General features: G+C 50.8%; 2 long non-coding RNA genes across 4 annotated transcripts in view; one reads left to right on the top strand and one right to left on the bottom strand.

Annotated features, from left to right (window-relative positions):
• Positions 1-2,453: 2,453 nt before the first annotated feature.
• LOC123617668 (uncharacterized) overlaps positions 2,454-22,324 on the bottom strand; it is a 103,332-nt gene continuing 83,461 nt past the window's right edge. The window contains exons 5-10 of one of the 2 annotated variants that reach the window (XR_012503789.1): positions 17,346-17,620; positions 16,890-17,041; positions 16,276-16,401; positions 10,036-10,196; positions 2,871-3,955; positions 2,454-2,587 (exon numbers count right to left, since the gene is read on the bottom strand). This is a non-coding gene — a long non-coding RNA (uncharacterized LOC123617668). Of the gene's footprint in view, positions 2,588-2,870; positions 3,956-6,138; positions 6,322-10,035; positions 10,197-16,275; positions 16,402-16,889; positions 17,042-17,345; positions 17,621-22,324 lie in introns of those variants that run through there. The other variant, XR_012503788.1, reaches the window with a different exon arrangement.
• LOC123617667 (uncharacterized) lies at positions 2,675-21,452 on the top strand. Of its 2 annotated transcripts, none has more exons than XR_012503786.1 (7): positions 2,675-2,813; positions 2,941-3,075; positions 3,294-3,391; positions 4,475-4,638; positions 7,836-7,993; positions 15,324-18,193; positions 18,967-21,452. It is a non-coding gene; the product is annotated as an uncharacterized LOC123617667 (long non-coding RNA). The 2 variants fall into 2 exon arrangements; XR_012503787.1 differs by lacking the exon at positions 2,675-2,813 and having other exon boundaries at positions 2,945-3,075; positions 15,324-15,502; positions 18,083-18,193.

Below are 22,324 nucleotides of genomic sequence, written 5' to 3'. Positions count from 1 at the left end.
TTTTAACGGCTGAGTAGTACTCCACTGTATGTATGTACCACAGCTTCCTTATCCATCCATCTGTGCATGGACATTGAGGACCATTTGTGACAACATGGACGGACCCAGAGGACACTATGCCCCATGAAGTAAGCCAGACACAGAGGGGCAGACACCACATGATGCCCCTTACTGAGGAAACTGAAATAGTCACAGCGGCAGAGGGCAGAACAGGGCCTCCCAGAGCCGGGGGAGGGGGAAGCGGGGCATGGCTGTTCGGTGGGTATGAAGTTTCAGTCTCGCGAGATGAATTAGGGCTAGAGAGCTGCTGTCGCGTGGGGCTTGTCATCCACAATGCTGTGCTGTGCACTTAGAGGCTTGTTAAGAAGCGGGGAGGGTAGAGCCCAGGGGTAGAGCGCTATGCTGAGTGTGCACAGGATGCTGGCTTCTCTCCCCAGTACCTCCATTAAATAAGTAAATAAACCTAATTACCCCTACCTCCCCCAAAACAAACAACAACAAAAACAAGGAAGCTTGTCAAGGGAGTAGACCTCATGCTAAGTGTCGTCACTACACACACAACACCGTACAAGGGACACAAGGACACTTGTGGAGGTGATGGCAGGGCGGTTACTTTGAGAACAGGGGGTGGTCGCTGGCGGGGCGTGTGCACGTGTCCAGATTCATTAAACATGTGCAGGTTAGGAAGCCTAAAACCTCGCAGGTCCTCCTGAACCTCAGGAAATTCAGACATGTTCCTGGATATCATTTTTCCAAATCCAAGAATTTCCCCCCTTTTTTGGTCTCAGTTGCCAGAGAGGTTGAAAGTCAGATTTATGGCCTGCGCTTCGTGATGTCCCCGGCCAGGGGAGAGACGTGCGCAGTGCTGCTGGGAAAGAGCCCTGCAAGCTTCACGCTGAGACGCGCCCCCGCCCGGCACCACAGGCTCCCAGCCGGCGTGAGCCCTTTAGCAAGTGGGTGGAGCACAAACCTTGACTAAAGGGCAAGACACACACTCAGAGAACCAGGAAGATGTGTCCTCCCAGCCCATCTCATCTCGGGGAGAGAGTTAAGATACGTCCCACGCTGACAGTGCGACCCACCTTGGCAGTGAGCGGACTCAGAAGAGGGAGACCTGGCACAGGCAGGAGCTCGAAGGAGCAGCCTTTACTGGTTACACAGGAACCAGAAAGATCAGTCAGCCAGTTAGGGTTTTGCAGTTGTCTCATTGCTTTGATTTATTTGTAATTACCTAATAGCTCTAGTTGGTAACATGAGAACATGGTGTACATTTCCAAAGGACCCAAAGGTCCCAAAGGTCCCAAAGGCTGTGCCGCAAGAAGTCAGTCACCCTCCCAGACTGGCCTTCCAACTACAACCCCCCCCCACACACTGGGTAAATGCTGACACTAGTTCCTCTGCAAGGAGACCATGTGGGTCTAACAGGCTTGGCAAGGGACCCTGGCCCATCCCAGAGATGAGGTTTAAAAGACTCCTCTGTGGAAGTGGTGCTTGAGCTGAGAGGCGAAGGACAAATAGGGGGTTGCTAGTGAAAGAAGGGATTGCCTGTGCAAAGGCCCTGTGGTCAGCGTGCGCGCAGCACTTTTGATGAGATGACAAGCAGGTAAAGCGGCCCATTTGCAGGGAGTGAGGTGGGGGGTGGGAGGAGAAGACACAGAAGCCACAGGCAGAGGTAGCAAAGGCTGGTGCAGGGCATCCTGGGCCATCTCAGGACTGTGATCTTTATCCACAGAACTGATTTTAGCCCTGACAGTTGTGGGGGTGGGTATAAGCAACAGATCCATTTTACATTTTGAAAACATAGTCACTTGTAGCTGCGGTGTAGGAGGAGCGAGGCGCCGGCACTGGTGAGGGTAGGGCAGTTAGGAGACTACTAGAAGACTTGGGGGTCTGCCCCACACCTGCTTGGCATCCCCTTTGAGCTGGGCCACAGCCATGGTCATGGGGGACACTCCCACGTGGGCTTCAGTGGCCTCACACAACGGCCCAGCCTCAAGTGCATCCTCCCCCAGGGCTTCTCCAATGACACCGGTGCCGGGGAAGCTGCCGGTGCGCGTGTGGGAATGATCTGAAGTGCAGGGGAGTCCACGCTTCCAGGAGCAGCCCTCGGCCAGTGGGAACAGGAGCCAATGGCAAAGGCCCCTCCTGGGCAACCAGGGTGCGCCCTTCAGACGGCCCTGGGCGGGTGCGAGGTTCCACGGCGGTGACCTCACTTACACGGTCTCGGTGGACATTCCCTCTCCTCCCACTCTGCCTGCCCCCACTCCTGATTCGGGAGTTACTCCTAAGTTAACAGCCAGCGCAGAAGTGCTCGTGGGCTCTGCTTTCTCGGCGGATCGCAAGTAAGAAGGAAGCAATGGCAGCTGTCTAGGTAAGAGAGGACAGGAGCTCAGGCTGGGGCGGGAGCTGTAGGGACGGACGGATTTAAAGATATTTAGGAGGTTAAATCAAGAGTCCAGAGCAGCTGCGTTCTCAAACACCACTCTCTTACGTTCCCTTTGACGGTCGGTGCGGCCGTCCAGGGCGGAGGAGGCGTTTCCCGGCTGTGCAGACAGCCACCGTCTATAGAGGAGGAACTCAACAGCCACTGCAAAATGAAGGTTACAGGAGACGAGGTCGGTGCTTCCGGGCAGTCCTTAATCAGTTGAATTGAAAATGGGCCCTTGGGCCGATACGCCTGCACGAGTGCCTCCTTCAGGCCAGACCGCGCAGCCACTGCCACGGAGAGAGGAGCAGCAGAAACAGCAGGAGGACGTGGAGGAGGAGTGACCGTCATTCACCCGCTGAAGGTGGAGAAATGGGGATGCAGAGAGGTAGGCAGTCTCCCCAGGGCCCCCGAGGAGAGAGAGAGAGAGAGCGAGGACTCATACCTTGGTCCAAATGGCTCCAAAGCTGTGCTTTTAACAACCATCTCCTTTTAAATTTCCCTCCGCTCCAAAGCAGGGGACGAGCCGTGGAGAGTCCAGCCACCTCTGTTCAGGCTGACTCACTGGCCTCGCTGATTGTCAGTCAGATCCGTTCCTCGGTAGATGAGATTCAAGCCTGGTGGCTACAGTGACAGTCATGCTACAATATGTAAGTGCATCAAACCAACACGCTGTGCACCTTAAACTTCCTCAGTGTCATATGTCAACTACATCTCAAGTTTTTAAATTGAATTTATTGACTGATTAATTCTTTTTGATAAGATGACATTTGGTGGAAGTGGGGAATGGTGCTGCCAGTGAGTGTGCTGTTGGCGCACCAGACTAGAGGCAGCACTGATGGCTTACGTCACCTCATTTCATCCTTAGAGCAACTTCATGAGGCGGGTTCTGCTGTTGTCCCCATTTTACAGATGAAGAAACTGAGGCAAAATGAAACAGCTTAATAACTTTCCCGGGAAGACATCGTAAGTGGCAGAACTGGGGTTTTAACCCAGGAATTCCAAAACCCGTGTTCTTCCTCATTGCACCCTGTCGCCCCTCCTTCACCAATTCACCCCACTACCACGTTTGGGTGTTCGCTCCATGTCAGGGTTTAAAGAGATGCTGTGGGAGTGGAAGCTGGGCCAAAAGCAAAGACAGCTAAGCATGAATTCAGCCCTCAAGCAGTTTATTCTCCCATTGATGGGAAGTATTTCCGTAAATGATGATGAGAAAATGTAGAAAGCAACAAATGTCTAATGAAAGACACTGACAAAGTACTACGGGGATTCAGAAAAGGAGAGACCCCAACATGAGGGAGCGCGGAGGGCAGGCCTCACGTTGTTTTCACTACGTAACCACCTCGCCAAAACATAGTGGCTCAGAGGACACCCACCTACCGTCTCCCACAGGGCTTGGGTGGGCCAGGCAGCTCTGTCTGGGGCTGGCTCAGCAGTGCTGGGTGATCTGGGGGGGCCTCACTCACCCGTCTGGGATGGCAAGGACGGAGGGGACCTCTCAGCCTCCAGGTACGATCCAGCCTCACTCTCCTGGTGGAAAAACAGGTTCCCATCAGTGAGAGAGAGAGAGCACACCCTGACACACAAGCCCCTTTCAAGCCCCTCCACATGTCATATTGGCTAATATTCCATCAGCCAAAACAAGCCACCTGGTCGAGCCCAAGCTTCAAGGGACGGAGAGATAGACTCCCCCTCCGCTGGGAAGCTCCATCGCGGCACTGTGACGAGACAGGCTTAGCGGGGCTGCAGAGATGGGCAGCTTTTTTCTTTCTTTTTTTTTTTTTTCCCTTTAAGGATCAGAGAAGGCTTTACAGAAAGGACGGCCCTTGAGAAATGGCTGGGGCTGGAGAAGAGAGCAGATTTCCCATATGTGGAGAAAACCCACAGAGGCAAGGCAGCTGAGGGACCACAGGACAGGCCAGTGCTTTGTCTGGGCTAGAAGGAAGCTTGGAAAGAGAGCTGGAGCTGAGTCGTGGAAGGATGGAGCAATGTCTTTAAGATCTGGGATGGTGACCAATGGCCTATTAAGAGGTTGGTCTTTATTTACAGAGCACAGCCCCTCTTGAAGAACACGCTCCACTACACGCCTGGCGGCCGCGGCAACACAGCCCTCTTGTTCCTGCAGCGCCCTCACAACCCGGGCCCGAGTGGCAAGCCAAGGACCTGCGGGAGCCTGTCTATGGGCTCCCAAAGCTGTGCAGTGGCCTGAAAAGGTGAGCTGGGGGACTGAGGCATTAGTGGCAGAGGTGAAATGAAGGGCACATTGAGGTTAAGTCAAAGCTGGGGCAACCACAGCCAGGTTCAAATTGGCCATTGGGAGCTGAGGGTGATTCCAGCTAGTAGAGAGTGGAAAAAGGTTTATGAAGATAAAAACTAACAAAGAAAGAGAGAAGACAGGTCCCTGGAGCAGCCTCAGGTCCTGATGACCTGCCCATTCATGTGTAAGTTTACAAATAATTATTTTTCTTTGAAGGTTTTGAATGATTCTGTCCCTGCAGCAGGTGATGGGTGGTCTGTCCTGCATCAGGTGATAGGTGGGCTGTCCTGCATCCCATGATGGGTGAGCCTCTCCCTGCATCCCTGGTGAGAACTTTGCTTGGAATAAAATTTTGCAAAGAAGTAGAGCATCCAGGGAAAGAAGTACGTATTGGTCAGGTGGCAAAGCAGGATCAGACGCCAGCGGGGTGGACGTTCAGGACTGAAGTTGTTCTTAAGAAGAACTATTCTTTCTCTACCTCTCCTAACAACCTGACATGTCATAAAGTAAAAATTGAAGCCATCATATTTTCAGAAAGATGCTGAGATTAGGGAGAGTCTTGAAAACTTAAAGAGTGTCAGTTTGAGTCTATTTCTTGAGTTATTATTCTGCAAATACGTTATCAGTCCTCACTCCAGTTGTTAAAGAAGCCAGAAGCCTTTCCATCCTGCCTTAGTCCTTTTGGAATTTACCAAGTACATCTCAGCAGTGACACAGAAAATAGATTTCCCTGGAAACCAGAATTCACACAATAGTCCGAGCCCTCCAGAGCCCCACGGGGTAGAGAAATCCCCGTTAGAGCTGAAATCCGATTATTCTGCTTTTATGTCACCTCCTTTGCTGTAAATGAGGGCCAGCCCAGCTGCCAGAGCACAGAATGACACAGATACAATGTGTCAACCACTCATGTTTCTCTTTTATGAGATCAACTTTTATAACTTTGCAGTCAGTTCACTGACAGACTATAAAACTTGGCTTATTAGAAACAGATACACTAACCATGAGACATCACTTGTCAGAGACTGGTCCATCCTCTTCTGGACACGAGCTGGTCCTTAGAGAGAAAGCCCTTCAGAACGGGAGCCTGATTTCATCTAAAACGGCACAGGCACCTGTCCTGGGTCACCATAAATATTGCTCCCGGTGGAAAACAGCCACGCGGAGTCCTGTCACAATCCACGTGACGTTCATGGGTTAGCATCACGGCCTGACTGCTCACGAAGCTTATTCCAGCAGAATTCAGAGCCCTCTAAGCCAGCCGAGCATTACTGTCAAGACCATTTTCTAGTCTATTTGTGGCAACAGAAACGTCTCCTCTTCTGAGAACCCGGAACACTGGCAGCGACAGCCAGCTTCCACGTCAAAGCCGATGCCTCCTTGGCTTTGCGCGCCAGTGGGAGGAGTCTCGGGCGCCCAGTTTCTACACACACCCTGCCCTACCCCGTCTCCGGCTTACCTTCGCTGCGAGCTCAGGGACCGCTGGCTGCCCCGGGACCAGTCTCCTTATGCACAAGTGGGACTTCGAGGTCGGCAGACAGAAAGGATCTGGAGAGTATCCCTGGTGCCATGGCTTTGTTCCCCTTCGGGGTGTGTCTCCCTCTGGGGCATGACTTTCTTCCCTCAATGTCCAGGCCCCCAGCTGCAGATGAGATGCAACTCAGTGAGGTTTCCTGATACAGGCATGTTTCCATGGCAACCCCAGGGTTACCTCACCCAACAGCATTCAGATGTTACTGACCACAGTGTAGAAGGAGCATCGGTTAGTTCTCCAGAGCCAAGAGGATTTTGGGGGGGGGGGGTTGTTTTTGATGTTACATCCTTGTCCTGAGAGTTTGGGGGATAACGTCATACATTTAGGGAGCACCCTGTATGTAGACAGCACGTCCCCCCGTGTCTCCGCCTCAGCATGCAATGATTGCTTTCGGACGGAAATACGAGGGGCTCTTCTAGGGAGACGCATCATTATTCACCGCTGCCCTGGTCGCTGCCTGCGGCCAAAGACTCGTTTTAATGTTCACAATCCAGAATTCCTATTTTCTCACAGCCTCAGCAGGATCTGGCCCACTGAGCACTTGACGAGGTTTGCTCATGGGGATCCCAGGTGCTTGGGGATGGGGCAGGGAGTGACTGCTGTCACAGGGACCTTTCACCCCTGCAGCCTGGAATCATTAACTCCGGACACACACGCGGTCAGCACTTCACTCCATCAGCCTGCTGGCGATCTGCATGATTGGGAATGACGTCCTGTGTCCCTCAGGGCTCCCCAGAGAGCTAACTTAATTGTTGAGAGCAGTGGAAATAAGACGTCATTCCTCTACACCACTGGTTCTCAGCATGGGGGAGAGGAGGGGTTTTGTCCCTCAGGGAACACTGGACAATGTCTGGAAACCTTTTTGGTGGTATGACTAGGAGAGGGTGGCAGTGGCACCTCATGGACAGTCAAGGATGCTGATAAACATCCAACAGTGCACAAGACAGCCCTCCCCCACCCCTTGCAACAAATGACCGGTTCAAAACGTCACTAGTGCTGAGGCTAAGAACCCTGCTCCACGTAATCAAGCTGGAAACCCCGCAAGGCGTGGCCTCACGGCGGGGCAGATCCCTGCTGCCATCACGGGAAGGCAGGCAATGGACTATTCATTAACCGTAATGAATAAATGCCTCCAAGTGCATTCACCTGAGGCTTCCAGGACACAGAAGGACGTTCTTGTGACGGGGAGTTTGTAGTGCATGCGGGCCCCTCCAGGAAAGCCTTTTCTTCTCTGAATGATGATCTCAGTCTCTGCTGTCTCACGCTGCCTCTCTGTTCTTTAAGATCCCTTTCTGCACAATGCATACGAACATAGATCCTTCCTCTAGGGCCGACCAATTAGACTTACAGAAAAGTAGCTTCTTTTTTAGTAGATTCTTCATTTAAAAGGCATACTCTTACTTCCAACCGCCTCCCCCTGGAAATCTCGGTGTGGGTGGAAACAAGGGAACGCATGAAGTTCGTCAGAAGCCCCTCTCCTGGCCCGTCTAAAACCCACTGCTTGTGCTTAATTGGCATTTCTTTGCTATTCTTAGTCGTCTAGTCACATGTCTTAGAATTATCACCTAAAGCATGATTTGTACACTGTATAAATATGGCCAAAATTTGTACATGTTCCCAAGAATGGAAATAAAAGGAAGCAGCAGAGGTGTGAACGCCGGGGACCCAGCAGCGCACGAGCCAGCGGCAACACGGAGCCCGGCAAGCTCTCAGAGAAACTCGCTCCAGCGTCCACGGCTGCCTTTCTCACCAGGACCGCTTTCCCCCCAAAGCACGAGTGGTAAGTCATGTCAAGGCAAACGAAGGTCAAGACTGCAGATGTCAGGCCCTTCCTCGCCGCCACGGGGGAGGCTGCTGCCGGGCTGAGGGGAGACACTCGCTCCGTGGGCTCTCAAGACAGAGCGGGCCAGGCCGGGCATTGGCCGGTCCAGGGCTCCAGGCCCGCGAGACAGCCGTTCTCTGGGATGCCCTGGAGAGCTCTGCAGCGTTTCTGCTCCAGCTGCTCGGAGCTGTTACACTGAAGAAAAGGCTTACAGTGTTGAAGCACAGAAAGCATTTTAGAAGCTGGTACAGATACATTCACAAGCCAGGCATCTAGACAGAAGGCAGTCTCCAGAAGCCACAGGAGTTGAGTGCCACCTCACAGTGGAAATTTTTTTAAACAATCGTATTAGTGGACTTAAAACTCATGCTCAGACTCCCTCTGGGAATGAGGGTTTATTGGATGGACGTAGCACAGGAAGGCCCCCGAGCATCCCTGCAAGGCTCTGGGATTCAGCACACACAGCGGAGGTGGGCAGCAGGTGTTGGGGAGCTGGAAGCTTCTACCGATGTTTGGGGTGGAGTCTGGGCCTGACAGCCCCCCTCGCTGGGTGCAACACACATTCTCACTTCCCAAGATGGAGACTGAGTGGTTCACTCATAACTTGAGCAGAATTTGTTTCTTGTTCCAACTGTGACCCAGGCAGCCAGGCTGGCCTCCCTCGACAACCCCCACCATTGCCACTTCCTGTAGCAAGAACCTCCTGGGACCCCCTGTCCTCTGGGGAGCTGGGGGAGAGTGGGCAGGCCCTTGGGGTTTAAGGTCCTCACCCCTCACTCCTAACCCTGACCTGCTGCCCCCCCCCCCCCCCCCCAAGAAGATGCTCTGCAGCCTAGACTGGAGGCCGCGGGCCCCTTTCTACCAGAGGGAGGACTTCCTGTGTTTCCTCGCAGAGCCTGTCAGCAGCTTTCTGCACACGGCCCTGGATTTGCTGAGCTGGCCCCTGTGTTGAGGAGAGGCTGCAGATCTGGACAGATGTTTGTCAGAGCGCTGTTCTGACCAGGGCGCAGGGATTTTGCCCTGCCTGGTATCACACAGCATGGGGGAGGCCGGGAGCTCTGCCTGGGGAGCGGGAAGGGTGTTACACGAAATCAAAATGTAATCGTGCCCTTCTTGGATTAGGCGATGTTTTCCTCTGCTGTTTTTCTTTATATAACCTTATCAGTCTGCTCCTCTGTTTTCCCGCTCCGCCCTCCTTGGCTCCCGCGCCCACTCTGGTCTGCAGGATAAACTCCGTGTGCTGGGCGCCCTGAGTGGCACGGTTTCTAGCCGGCTGCACTCCAACCTCACCTAAGTCTCACCAAGGCTTTGCTGCCCTCATTTCCTCGCCCTGTGCAGAAACCCTGCTCCACTGGTTCTTAGATCTCATGAGACCTCTGACTTACACCCAGGAGGCCAGAGAGCAGGGTGCGTGGTTCACAGCAGGACTTCCCCACCCTGCCCGCCTCCCGCTCCCCGGACGGTCAGCATCGCCCCCTCTCAGCTGACCTGCCCCCAGACCAGGACCTGCCCCGCAGACAAACATCTCCTATGCTTTCAGGGGTGAAACAGACTCCCCACACCTAGCATTTCTTTAATAGCGTATAAGGTGTTTAATTTCATAATTTGAGATGAAACGTTAGAGGCAAGTTTCCCTGGGAGAGAAATAGGAACTGAATTCATGGTGAGGCTCCAAGGGTCTCGTCTGTGCTGAAAGCAGAGGTTTGGTTTGTGTTCGTCTGCAGTCCTGCCTGGGCTTGGCTTTGGGCTTCTGTGTAAGAGGGCCAAGTGAGGCGGGCTGACGGGAGAGCGGAGACGCACTGGGTTCCCCAGAAGGACGGGCCGAAGGGAGACAGGCTCCTTTTCTCTGCAGTTTTGATTAAGTCTCCTTTGCTGACCCCTCTTCCTCCCTCAGCTTCTCCGGGTCCACCTCCTGAGTCAGGCTGACCCGAGCCAACTGCCAGCACGGTTCCTTGGGGGGAGGCGCCCCCCCACCCCTACCCCCACCCCTGTCTACTCACCTGCATCCTCTCTCCATCCCTCAGCTTCCCACGAAGTGCTTTCCCCAGAAATTGAGGAATGAGCCTGCGTCCCAGAAGACAAGGGCTTTGCTTCTTCATTAACCAAGAAATCTTGAAAGGATCAGCAGTAGAAGGCAAATGAGGCAGAGGAGGGGAGAGCCCTAGGGTGGAGAAGAGAAGGGCAGCATAAGAGCTGGTTGAAAATGCAAATTAGCTAAATGGTGCTAAATGAGCTTAAATGAGGATGCTGTGCATCTTTGGGCCAGTCCCGGGCCTGTCTGCCAGCTCAGCATTCCTGCTCCCTCTCCCGGGACGACCCCTGCAGCCTGTGTCCCTTACACTCCTGTGACAGCTGGGTTCCGGCTGGGTTCAGCCCTGGGGCTCCAGCCGGAGACAAGAGGACAGAGGACCGGCGGGGAGGAAAGGTGAGGAATCTCCCCCTGCCCCACACTTCATGTAATTTGTACGTCGGTATTTCTTATTGTTGGCACAAAAACAAAACCAAACAAATCCACTCTACAGGGAACTCTGAGCTCTTAGGACCTGAATCTTAAGGGAGGGACAGAGAGGCATCCAGAGAGATCCCGGTCCTCGCCCATCCTCCCCGAACGCTGACCGGAGAGGAGGCTGTGCCCAGTCGTTTCTCACTAGCCTCCTTTCTTTGGGGTTTTTGGCAGGCAGGTGGCTGAAGAAGGAGACGTGGTGAAATCAGCCTTCACCCTCAGCCCCACCACAGGGCCCTCGACGTGGGCAGCTCTGGTTCCGTCTCAAACTCCATGAGCCAGCAGCTGCCTCTTGCTTTAGAAAAGCTAACAATGTGATTCCTCTGCTTCTTCCTACGATGCCGCTAGACCTGGGTTCAGGGCAGTCACACTATTTTAAAATGAGTCCTGCTCATACAATTCGACTAGCTACTTTGTAGCCCTCAACCCACTCACAACAAAGGAGTTGTTTCATTGCTCCAAAAAGAAAAAGTCACGCTTTCCAAGCTTGCTGCACTGTTCAACACGGTTCAGAACAAGCAACTGAGTGCCTCTCGTCACTGTGATTAGCTCCCCAGGGCCTGGATTCTAGCTTTGGATGCTGTAAGAATGTGGTAAGAAATTCAAGATACCAATCTCAAGTCTGAATGCCCGCACCCTAAACTCTAAATCCAACATTTTATTTTATTTTACTCTAGTTTATTGTACTTTCTAACACTGTAGTCGTTTTGTGCTCTGAACAGCTGACTCACTGGAAGCTGCACTGAGGATACTTTTTTGGCAGGGGAGGCAGGGGAGAGGGGCCCCAGGAGGAGAAAGGAGGCAGTCCGGGAACGCAGAGCTCATCCCCTCCACCCCGCCTTCCAGGTCTCTTCAGCAATCTCCGGTCCCATCTTGCCCGGGAACTGTCTGAGGACCAGACTGGAAGCTGGGGGGTCAGATTTGGGAGAATTTACATCGTCACACCAACCCTCCAACTGCCTCTTGCAGCCTCAGCTTTTTTTCTGGGAACAATGGAGTGGACAGTGAGATAAGAAGGAAACTGGAAGGGTGAGTTGGCTTGGAGGTCAAGGGTCTTTCAGAAAGGAGAGCCTTTTCTTAATAATAAGACTATTCCTCTAACAGCTTTTCCCTCCAGTTTCCTTCCCACTCCTACCAAGTTCCTAAACGGCGCGGCCAGCCCGCTGCGCCCTCGCGGCACCCTCCTCTCCCAGCTCTGCATCCTGACACCCCCGCCTCCTGGAACTGCTCCGTCAAAGGTCCCCCCCCCCCACCCCCCAGTAATTATATTCGGGGAACGTCTCCGCCGTCACTTCCCAGAGGCAGCTGCGGGGTTGGACTGCGCTGTGTCCCCTGCGTCCTTTCTCCATTCTGCCACTCTCTTCCTCCAACCGGGGGCCGAGCATCACCCGAGGCTTTTGCAAATGTCTCCCCTCCTTCCTTATTCCCGTTGGCACCTCAGAGAGCAAGGCCTTAGGAGGTTTGTACCAAACTGCTGCATCGGCCTTTTACTAGCTCCCACTCAAGAGGTTTTTGGAGGGGAGGGAGGTAATTCATTTTATTTATTTATTATTTTTTATTTTTAATGGAGGTACTGTGCTGGGGACTGAACCCAGGACCTCGTGCATGCTAAGCATGCGCTCTGCCACTGAGCTATATGCTCCCCACATTTAGAGTTTTACTTCGGTCTGCAGCCCGCGGGACCCAGAGCAGCATTCATGCGCCGCAACTAGGATAATGCTGCCGCCTTGCTCAAAAACCTCAACTCTCCTTTTGCACAGAAGATAGAATGACCAAATCTGGCACCCAAGTCCCCCTCAGTCTACGTTGCAGCCATATTCCTTCACGGACTGAGTTCCTGGCTGGCTCAGCACATCCTAACAGCTCCGGCCAGAACGGCCCCATCTCCACCCGCCCCCTCAGGCTCCTCCTGGTCCCTTCCCTGCTTTCATGACCCAGCGAGAACCCAGCCTCCTGCGTGAAGCTCGGATCCCACCAGCTGAACGTGATTCCTTCTTTCTTAAAAACCTGGAGAAAAATTTCCCCTTAAGATTTGCAACCCTATGTTTAAATTGTCAATGTAAACTTTAAAACATTTTTTAAAAAGAAGGTACAGCTTCGTTCCACTTGACAAGCCCGCCCAGTCCCCGTCCGCTTCTGACGCGTGTCTGTACACGCACGCGGATGCGAGATGGACGTGCAGACTGGCCGATCGTGCTGCAGACGTGTTGACGCGATCCCTCCTTGTGGTATCTGCCTCATTTTTAGAACTGCTGTGGAGATGTGCCCGTGGAATGCATGGGGGAGGATTCACCTTCTCGCAACTCGAGCCTGTCCCTCTGGGACCCTGTGCGCCCATCTCTCCAGGGGTCTGCTGGGGTGTCTCGGTAAACTCGCCGGGCCGACCCCCGGGCATCACCAGGTGAGGGGCTCAGGACCTGCTCCTCGAGCTGGCTGCCGCCTCTGCCCCGGGCGCCATACAGACCACCCCTCAAAATGTTGGGGGCTCTGGCTTCTCACTTAAATCTGCTCCTATCTCTCAACTGCCTTAGAAAATCCTAATAACTTCTAGTTACCCGAAGTCATCTCTTTACTTTGCAGTCCCTGAGGAACTCCTGTAGCTGGTGATAGCATACCTTTCTGTCGGCCCAGGACAGAGGAGAAAGGGGCCAGTTTGCCGCCTCCATGGTCTGCCCATCCCTTGTTTAATCCAGCCTTTTGCCTCAGAATATTTGCCTCTCACCATCGCCTTCACCTGGGGGGCTTCGGGGTTTTCTGTGATGCCCAGCTAGCATGTCTGGCAGGAGCTGCAGTGAGTCTGCACTGTTTCAGTAAATGGTAGGGACATTTTTCTCTTACCCACGTGACTCAACGCCAGCAGTACTGCTAGGAAGCTGTGCTTGCTGTCAGGGTCTCATTTCAACACAGATGCATCCCTAGAAGGCCTTCCCTGCTCACTTTTATTTTTCTAAGTGGAGGTTTTTGGTCCATTTGATCACAGAACAGGCAGCATTTTATGGGCTGTAAATGGAGACAACATTACAGGAAGGAAAGGAGTGGCCCAGGATCAGAAGAGGCCTTAGAGCACAGACTCCACTCTGCTCAGCCCCCAGAAATCCCGAGAGATGCTGGGGAGACGCTGGGGATCACTGTGGAAGTCCACAGGCAACAGGGTTAGGAAGTCCCTACTAGTTGTACCCAGTTGCAATAGAGGCAGGGTGGCCTTAGCTGACACCTGGGAAAAAAAAAAATGTGTAGGGCAAAATCATGAATGCACACAATTTATCCATCGGTTTTTTTTTTTTTTAAAGCTGACAAATCACAGCTTTCACATCCACAGATACAGACCTAGACCATAATGCACACACATATATCTCAAAAGACAGGATGCCACACTGTGAAGAATAAATGCGCACGACTGGGTAAGTCTGGTGGGACAAGCACACTTTTCAGCCTTCCTTCTCCAATCCCCTCAAAATGTATGTTTTTAAATCTAGAACAGTACTGTGGGAACAAAGAAAGAAAGAAGAAATAGCTAACATAAAGGAATAAAGGAATTTTTTACCTAGCCGCTAAATATAAACTAGAGTAGAAAGGATCTAAAGCTGTGAAAATGGTCAAATCCATTAACAGGGAGAAAGACACACCAATTTTAAGGGAGTGAATTTGAGGGAATATATTAGCAATAAAGTATTCTAATTATGTTTACGAAAAAATGCATTTATAGAATCAGAGTTTTATGGCTTTAGGGTAAAGAGACGTTATAGGATTTACATGTTATTACGCAAAGTTGTAATAGCGTATGAGTTGAGTGATCTAACCTGCTTCTGTCAGTTACTGAGCCCCAGGTGGAAATCCCAGCAGAATGGGCTTGGCCAGTCAACCCCACACTTTCACAATCAATATTATCCCCTTTGCTGGCTCCTCTTAATTCTGATATAAAACAGGCATCAATGATTCTGAGAAAGGCCAAAATAAATATCCATTGTAGGCAAAGTTTCTGGAAAGTTGGGGTAAAAGAGAGAAGGCTCCACATTTTTTTTAAAGCATCACCTCTTATAAGGCCTTCTTCCCAATTCTCCTTCCAGAAGGACCCTGACACGTGTGTCAAGCACGTCGCATACCCCTAAGCCAGCTCCTTCTCCAGTCAGGCCCCTGGCTGGTGTGAAGGCAGCTTCTCACCAACACAAAGGCAGAAGGTGCGGAGGAAATCAAACCCTCAAGCAACTTCTGTGACAGACGCACCAGGAGTCTGAGAAATCTCACCTCCCTCAGCGCCGTCTAGGGCGTAAGGAGTTGAGCCAAAACGTGCCGATTTACACTTGCTGGGCGCTGGGGGCACGTGAGGTGGAAAGGATTCTATGTTGGGTGTCAGCTCAGGGCTCTGACTGCAGACAAGGCAGCTTCTCCAGGCCTCAGGTCCTCTGTCTATAAAATGACAGGCTGAATTCGACAAAATCAGAGCCGTGTCTAACGCTTCATGGTCATTGCAACATTTCCTCTGCACCAAAATCCTATGTGGTATATATATTATCTCCATTTCTAGCAGCCCTACTCTTTCTAATATTTTTAGACTCTAAATAATTAAGTTTCATATCCATTTGGATTCTTATATTTCTGCAAAGTTACTTGAATTTATTTTTAAAGGGTTTATTACAGGCACTTCTAAAATGAAGAGAAGTCATTACCCAATGGATTCAGGAAATGAGATGGCTAATTTGGGTGCTAAAATGCTTTCTGATTACACTGATGAGCTCTGTATTCTTCCTAAATTCACCAATAATTCATTTCTCTGCTTTTCTCCAGCTCTAGAGATTTGATCCATCTGCACACCCCACAGACTAAGCTTAGGATGTGTCATTACGCTGACGTCTGCAAACGCATCTCAAGGTCATTTCAGACAGCGGGGTCGTGCGCTGATGAAGTCCAAGCAAAAGGCTCCGGGACCATGCTTCCCCGAGTCTCTGGAGCCCCGGTCAGCACAGGTATTTGGGTTGCCTTCCCCCAGAATCGTGGAAGGCCGTCCCGCACCTGAGTCGAGTGCAGCTGACCGGGCTCTTTAATTGGGGGTTGCTCATGGCTGGGCTGTTGTTGCTCCTCTGGAATTTCCAGCAGGTGCAAAGTGGGGAACAAGCCATCAAGTCTGAATTAAGTGAGGAAAGCCCCAGAGATGAGGCCAACTTTGCTCAAGTTTTCAAAGAAACTCTGCTGGAAGCACCTGCAATCTGAAGCACTCGTTTCATCCTGCCCAGCCCAAGTCCAGTACAAATCCTGGGGACCCAGTCGCCACTTGGGAGGTGACAGAGATTCTGAAATACTGATTTTGGGGAAGGTCATAGCCAAAAATACCTTCCAGTCATCTCTAGCGGTGATTCCTCTGAAAATTCCAGGGAGGCCGGTGACCATCCGGCTTCTGAGATGAAGAAATCACAGCTTTCCCAAGAGACCCCAGGGCAGAGAGGAAAATGTGCAAGGATACGGTCAGTGAACCCATTCACTGTGTCTTTATGATGCCAGCCGGCCCTCCGTTCACCCCAGGGGCCCTGGTTTGGGGAATCGCCCAGTTCCGCTACTTCCTAAAGATCAGGTTTGGGGAACGTCGACCCCCTGACACACACCATCTCTCTGGCTTTGGTTTCTAGACCTATAAAATCAGCGTTGGGCAGGTTGAAATTCTTTCAGCCGTAGCAAAACTGACTCCATAAAACACACCGTTTGTTTTGTTGCCATGGAGACTCAGAGGCTCAGTTAACCTTACCTGCTCCCCGACAGGACTTCCCCAAGGCCGGTCCATCGGTCTGCGTGCGGGGTTCAGGAGCCTGCAGCCGGGGGGTGTGGGGTGGCTTCACCTCGGACGCTCACCCTCCTCCAAGCAGATGCTCTTCTAGATGGAGACATGGGTTCAGTGAACTTGGGGGCGAGATGAGCGGCTGCGTTCTAAACACGGCATGAATTGAGGGCTCTAGGGGAAAGTTTGCCAATAGAGTTGCTTTTCAATCAGTATTCTTAAAACGGGGAACATGAACATGTTTGGGGCTATTCAGGCATCGACAGTTTTAAGGAAATTAATTTTCAGATGCTCAACTTAAATTTGTGCTTTTTTTTTTCTGCCTAAGAACATACCCAGCCTTTCTTCTCCCCCTTTTATTAAAGAACCAGCATACCCCTCACCCATCCTGTCGCTCACCAGGGGGAAACCACCCAGGGCCCCGCACAGAGGTGGTTCTAGAACCCACTTCTCCTTCCGGGGCGCCCTCGACCAGGTCAGAGCGACATGTCCTCAGGAAATGCCAGAGGTGGAGACGTCTCACTGACCAGGCGACAAGGTCGGACGAAGGCTACTTATGCCGACATGAGAGTCAGGGCTCTGACCTGAGACGCTGTCACAAGAGGCCTGGAAGCCCGATCCAGGGCTCACAGTGAAGGCAGGCTTTTTCTGGCAGGAGCAGTCTGACCTGGCTAATCGGTCTGAGGTGGCTCTGCCCCTGGGCAGGGTGCCTGATGACGTCCACCAGGGGCTAAAGCTGCAGATGAGAAATTTTGACCAACATCTATGACAGCACAAGCTTAAACAACAGCCTCCATTTTAAAACGTTGTATTCATAAGTGTAAATGTGGGTTTTTTTCAAACATTTATTTACTTAAATGAAGAAAAGTTCATTACATGTACAGAATTATGCTGCAGAGAGAGGCTCCAAGGAGTGTTTGAATGGACAACGATGCCCAGCGTGAAGGAGACGAAGTGAAGAAGGGGGGGAAGTTGCACAGGGACTCTCAGGTGGCCACAGCTCCCACCTCCAGTACTCACCTCCCCGCCCCTGCCCTCACCTCGGCCAGCAGCCCAGGCCAGTCCCGGCTGTGTCCGCGGTGGTCGGACCCTGGGGCTCTCCATCCGTCTGGAGTCCTTGGTTAAGCCTGTGGCAGGGGCTGAGCCTTCCGGACGGGTCACACGTGTCCACACGGGAGGTGCTGGAAGCTGCCGGTGCCCCGCGCCGGTGGGCCACCCCGACACGCTTTCAGGTGAAACCTCCCAGCAAGTCATAACCTCCTTCTTCTCAGGCCCGAGGAGAAGCAGCAGGAATCCGAAGAGGAGGCTGAAAACTCTAGAACAATTGGGGAAAAAAATAAATCAATCTCCTTATTGGCTTTGCTTTTATTTTCATTCAATTTTTATTTTAGTAATTAATTTTTCTTCCACGCAGATGGCACCTAGCTTAAACACCTCCACCCCAGTCACCCTAACCTCACAGCCCAGATCTCCCACTGTGTAATGACCAAGTCCCAGAGACCCTGAAATGGACCTTATCAGAGAGAAGCAGACTCTTTGGGGCGTTAAAATCTAAGGGGAGTGACACGCTGCTGCCTTGGCTGCTGGGGGCCCTCGCATGTGCGAGTCTTCTGTCCGGAACGCTCCCCTCCGCCCACAGCTCCCGTGGCCCATCCTGTCTTACCTCGGGGCACACAGGGCGGGCCAGACCCCCATTACTCTCTCTCCCAGCACACTCGCTTCTTCCTAGCACCCATCAGAACTGAAGCTGAATAATTAATTGGGTGTTTATTCTTAGGATCTGCCGCCCTCTTAGGAATGTAAATCTCAGGAAGACAGACTCTCAGCCGAGCAGGCGGAACACCGTCTCCCCCGCACGCGACACCATCCTGCACGTGGCAGAGGCTTGGTAAGCTTTCACAGCATCTCCTCACCTTGTGCAAAGTTGTCAAAATCTTATTCCCCTTTCAGGCCAAGGTTAAATGTTATCTCCTCAGTAAAGCTTTTTGACCATGATCAAGTATTTTAATTAATCACGCCCTCCTCTCTGTGCCCATAGCATGTTATACACAAGACATGATAGCATGTGATTGAACCATATGACACCGCTGGGGTTCTTTTTACTTTTATTTTTTATTGAAATGCATTTGATTTACAGTGTTAGTTTCAGGTGTACAGCAAAGCGATTCAGTTATATATACACACACACACACATATATTTTCAGATTCTTTTCCCTTATTACAAGAAATTGAATATAGTTCCTTGTGCTCTACAGTAGGTCCTTGTTGTTTATCTATTTTATATATAGTAGTGTCTATCTGTTAACCCCAAACTCCTAGAAATTGCTGGTTTTTAATAGGCCAAAGTGGTCAAATGTCTGCAATTTCATGTGATTAAATCTGACAGTTCATGCTTTCACCTCTCTTGCTAGCACGTGACTCTCTTGAAAAGAAGAACCGTATTTGTTCATCCGGTATCTGACATACCTAGCAAAGGGCCCAGTACACAGCAAATGCTTAATAAATGTTGCTTACGAGAATGCCTGAGTAGCTAACTAATCACGCCTCTGGCTCCATGCTGGTTTCCAAAATGACCTTTAACCATCGGACTCTTCCAAATTTGGGGCACTCCCTGATGACAAAATGCCTTTGTGGACTAAATTTTTTTTTTTCTGTTTCCAGTTGGACACCTTCACTCAGAGTCAAGGAATTCATTCCCAGCTCACAGAAACCGCAAGCCACGGAAAGCTGAGGTTATTGCTTGTTGAGAGAAATAACATCAAGATGGATGAGATCAGCCTGATGGCTCTGGGCATGCCTGCCAAGGGGACTGTGAAATTCCATGAAACGCCCCACCTTCCTCCACTCACCCAGACAGCCAGACCCCTCTAGTGTCCATCTCTCCTTCCCCTGGACAGCTGTTCGAAGGGGAGCTGGAATCACCACACACACACAAATGACCTGGCACTGCCTAGCTGGCCTTGCCCACCTACCTGTGACGACAGGGGAGGCCTCAACACCTGTTTCTGGCACACCTCTCCACAGACAGCTCTAAATCGCAGCGGAGGTGACAGGTGTTGCTGAACGAGCCCTAATAGGGTAGCACTTCAAGAACTGAAAACTAGTCATCTGGCAGCTGAACTCACCCTAGGGCGCGTCACACGTTAATCACTCGTTACTGCTCCAACGCCCAGGCTGTTTCAATCAGCCGCGACATCAGGAAAATTTGTTCCTCAAGGGAAGAAATCACATAAGACGTGCAGATAGGTGAGAACTCTCTGGAAACAGAGACCTGGAGCTGTCCTGTCTCTCTGTCCCCTCTTTAGGCTGAGAAGAAATAGAGCTCACGGCAACTCAACCAACAATGAAAAGAAGGGAAGTCTGACCATTCCCTAGGAACCAGAGGGGCCAAGGCATGGAAATGTAACCCTGCATTTTACAGCTGAGTACACTTAGTCACAAGAGTGAAGCCTCGCCTGAAGTCACACGTTAGCTGGAGAGTCAGAGCTAGAACACTTATCTCCTGTCATTCTGTCTCCTGGGCAGCCGGGTTGAGCTGTGATGTTTACAGAGATTCCAGTTGCATTGTTAATGAATTAATTGCAGCAGGCCTATGTCTTAGTCTGCTGGGCTGCAAGAACGACATGTCATCGGCGGGGTGGAGTGGGGACTTAAATAGCAGACACTTATCGCTCACAATTCTGGAGGCTGGAAGTCCTGGATCAAGGAGCAGACGGATTCGGCTCCTGGGGAGAACTCTCTCCTTGGCTCTTATAAGGGCACTAATCCCAGCACGAGGGCCCCACCCCGTGACCTAATTACCTCCCTAAGACCCTACCTCTAAATTGGAAGGTAGGGCCTCAACACACATTTAGTCCACAACATCCTGCCTTAAGTCCATGACTCAGAATGTATCTCTTCGGCATCTTGAGGGGAAAAAAAGCAAATTCATGTTTTTGAAAGCAAACAATTACCTTTTGGGGAGCCATACTGTTCTATTTCCAATAAGTTAAATACATTTATAAGTGGTCATAGTCATAAAATGCTGTAACTGAGATGTTCTCTCTGTGTTGTCCCAATGTGAGTCATTTCTCCTCAGGTCACTGGGATTACCCATTGTGGGTAGGCATCTGGACGGCGTGGTCATTATTCTGTGATCTCAGTGTCCACAAAGTTTTCCTCCTAAGGTATCATTCAGCGTTTCCAAGGACATTCCAAGGAAGACTGACCCAACGCCCCGTGTAGCCTCCCACTTTCTCCATCATCTTCCAGTGTTCGAGGTCATTCCTGACTCTGCACATGATTAGAGTGAATTTCCCCAACTGCCCTTCAGACATGGACCCTGAAGGAGATGACCTGCTGTGCAAGCGTGTAGGAAACTGAGATCCACAACCAGCCAGTCCCCAGTCAGCCACATCCACCTAGACCCTGGGCCTTCAGACTGTGTATCTCTGCCCACTGCCCCTAGCCCTATCAGAAGTGCACTTTCTTATGTTTCTACCAGAAGTGCACTTTCTTATGTTTAAATTATTATTTAAAATCCTTGAGGATGTGATCTGGCTAACTCCTTCCTTCCTTCCTTCCTTCTCTCTTTCCTTGCCTCCATCCTTCCTTGCCTCCATCCCTTCCTTATCCCCATTCTCTTATCCTTCCTTTCACCTTGATCCATTTTTGCTGATTCTCATCTTATCTGGCTGATGGACAGCAACCCTTGACAAATGCTTGTTGAAATCATTGCCACAATCAAGATAATGAACATATCCATCACTTCCAAAAGCTTCCTCATTCTCCTTTAGAAATTCCATCCTCACTCCCCTCTCCAGGCAACCACTGAACTACTTTCTGACCCAAAGATAAGTTTGCATTTTCTAGAGTTTTTAATAAAAGAAATCATACAGTAAATACTGTTTTTTACTAGCTTCTTTAACTCAGCACAATTACTGGAGATTTATCATGTTGTGTATATCAATATTTCTTCCTTATTGCTAAGTGTGACTCCATTATATGGATATACCACAGTTTATTAATTCAGCTATTGAGGAACATTTTGAAGTGTCCCGTTTTGGAGCTATTAGAAATAAAGATGCTCTCAGCCTCCATGTACAAGTCCTTGTGTGAACACATGCTTTATTTCTCTTAGGTAAATGGATCGCCTGAGTCATGTGAAAGTTGGGTGTTTAACTTTCTAAGAAAGCACCACAACTGTTCTCCAAAGTGATTGCATTAGTCAGAGCTCTCCAGAGACGCAGAGTCAATAGGATGTGTATATACAGAGAGATTTATTTTAAGGAGTTGGCACACATGATTATGGAGGTTGGCAAGTCCAATATCTTCAGGGTAGGTTGGCAGGCTGGAGACCCACCCAAGAGCCGATGCTGTAGTTCAAGTCCAGAGGCCATCTGCCGTCAGAATTCCTTGTTGCTCAGGAAAGTCAGTCTTTTGTTCTAGTTGGGTGTCCTAGTCTGCTCTGCTGCTATAATAAAATACTATAGATGGGGGTGCCTTAAAAAATGAATCTTTATTTCTCACGGTTCTGGAGGCTAGAAGTCTGAGGTGCTAGCATGGTGGGGCTCCAGGGGAAGGCCCTCTTCCTGGCTTGTAGATGACTATATACTTGCTTGATCCTCATTTATGGAAGAAAGAAAACTCTCATGTCTCTTTCTCCTCTTCTAAATCTCATCACGGGATAATCCAAATCTAATTACCTACCAACGGCCCCACCTCTAGGACCATCACATTGGAAGCTAGGGCCTCCATATGTATATTTTGGGGAGGACGCAAGCATTCAGTCCAAAACATCAGGACTTCAACTAATAGGATGAGATCCATCCACATTATGAAGGACAACCGTTTCTACTGAGAGCCCACTAATTCAAATGCAAATCTCATCCCAAAACACACCCACAGAAACATCCAGCGTAATGTTTGACCAGACATTTGAGCACCACGGCCCAGCCAAGTGGACACATAACATGAACCATCACAAGTCCGCCCCTTGTCACCTTGACACTCACACATCTCTTCAAAGCATGATTAGTCT

This window comes from Camelus bactrianus, chromosome 33 (genome assembly GCF_048773025.1).
Source record: "Camelus bactrianus isolate YW-2024 breed Bactrian camel chromosome 33, ASM4877302v1, whole genome shotgun sequence".
Classification (NCBI taxonomy): Eukaryota; Metazoa; Chordata; class Mammalia; order Artiodactyla; family Camelidae; genus Camelus; species Camelus bactrianus.
The sequence above is the reverse complement of the archived record's forward strand: the minus strand, read 5'-3'. Positions and strand labels throughout refer to the sequence as shown.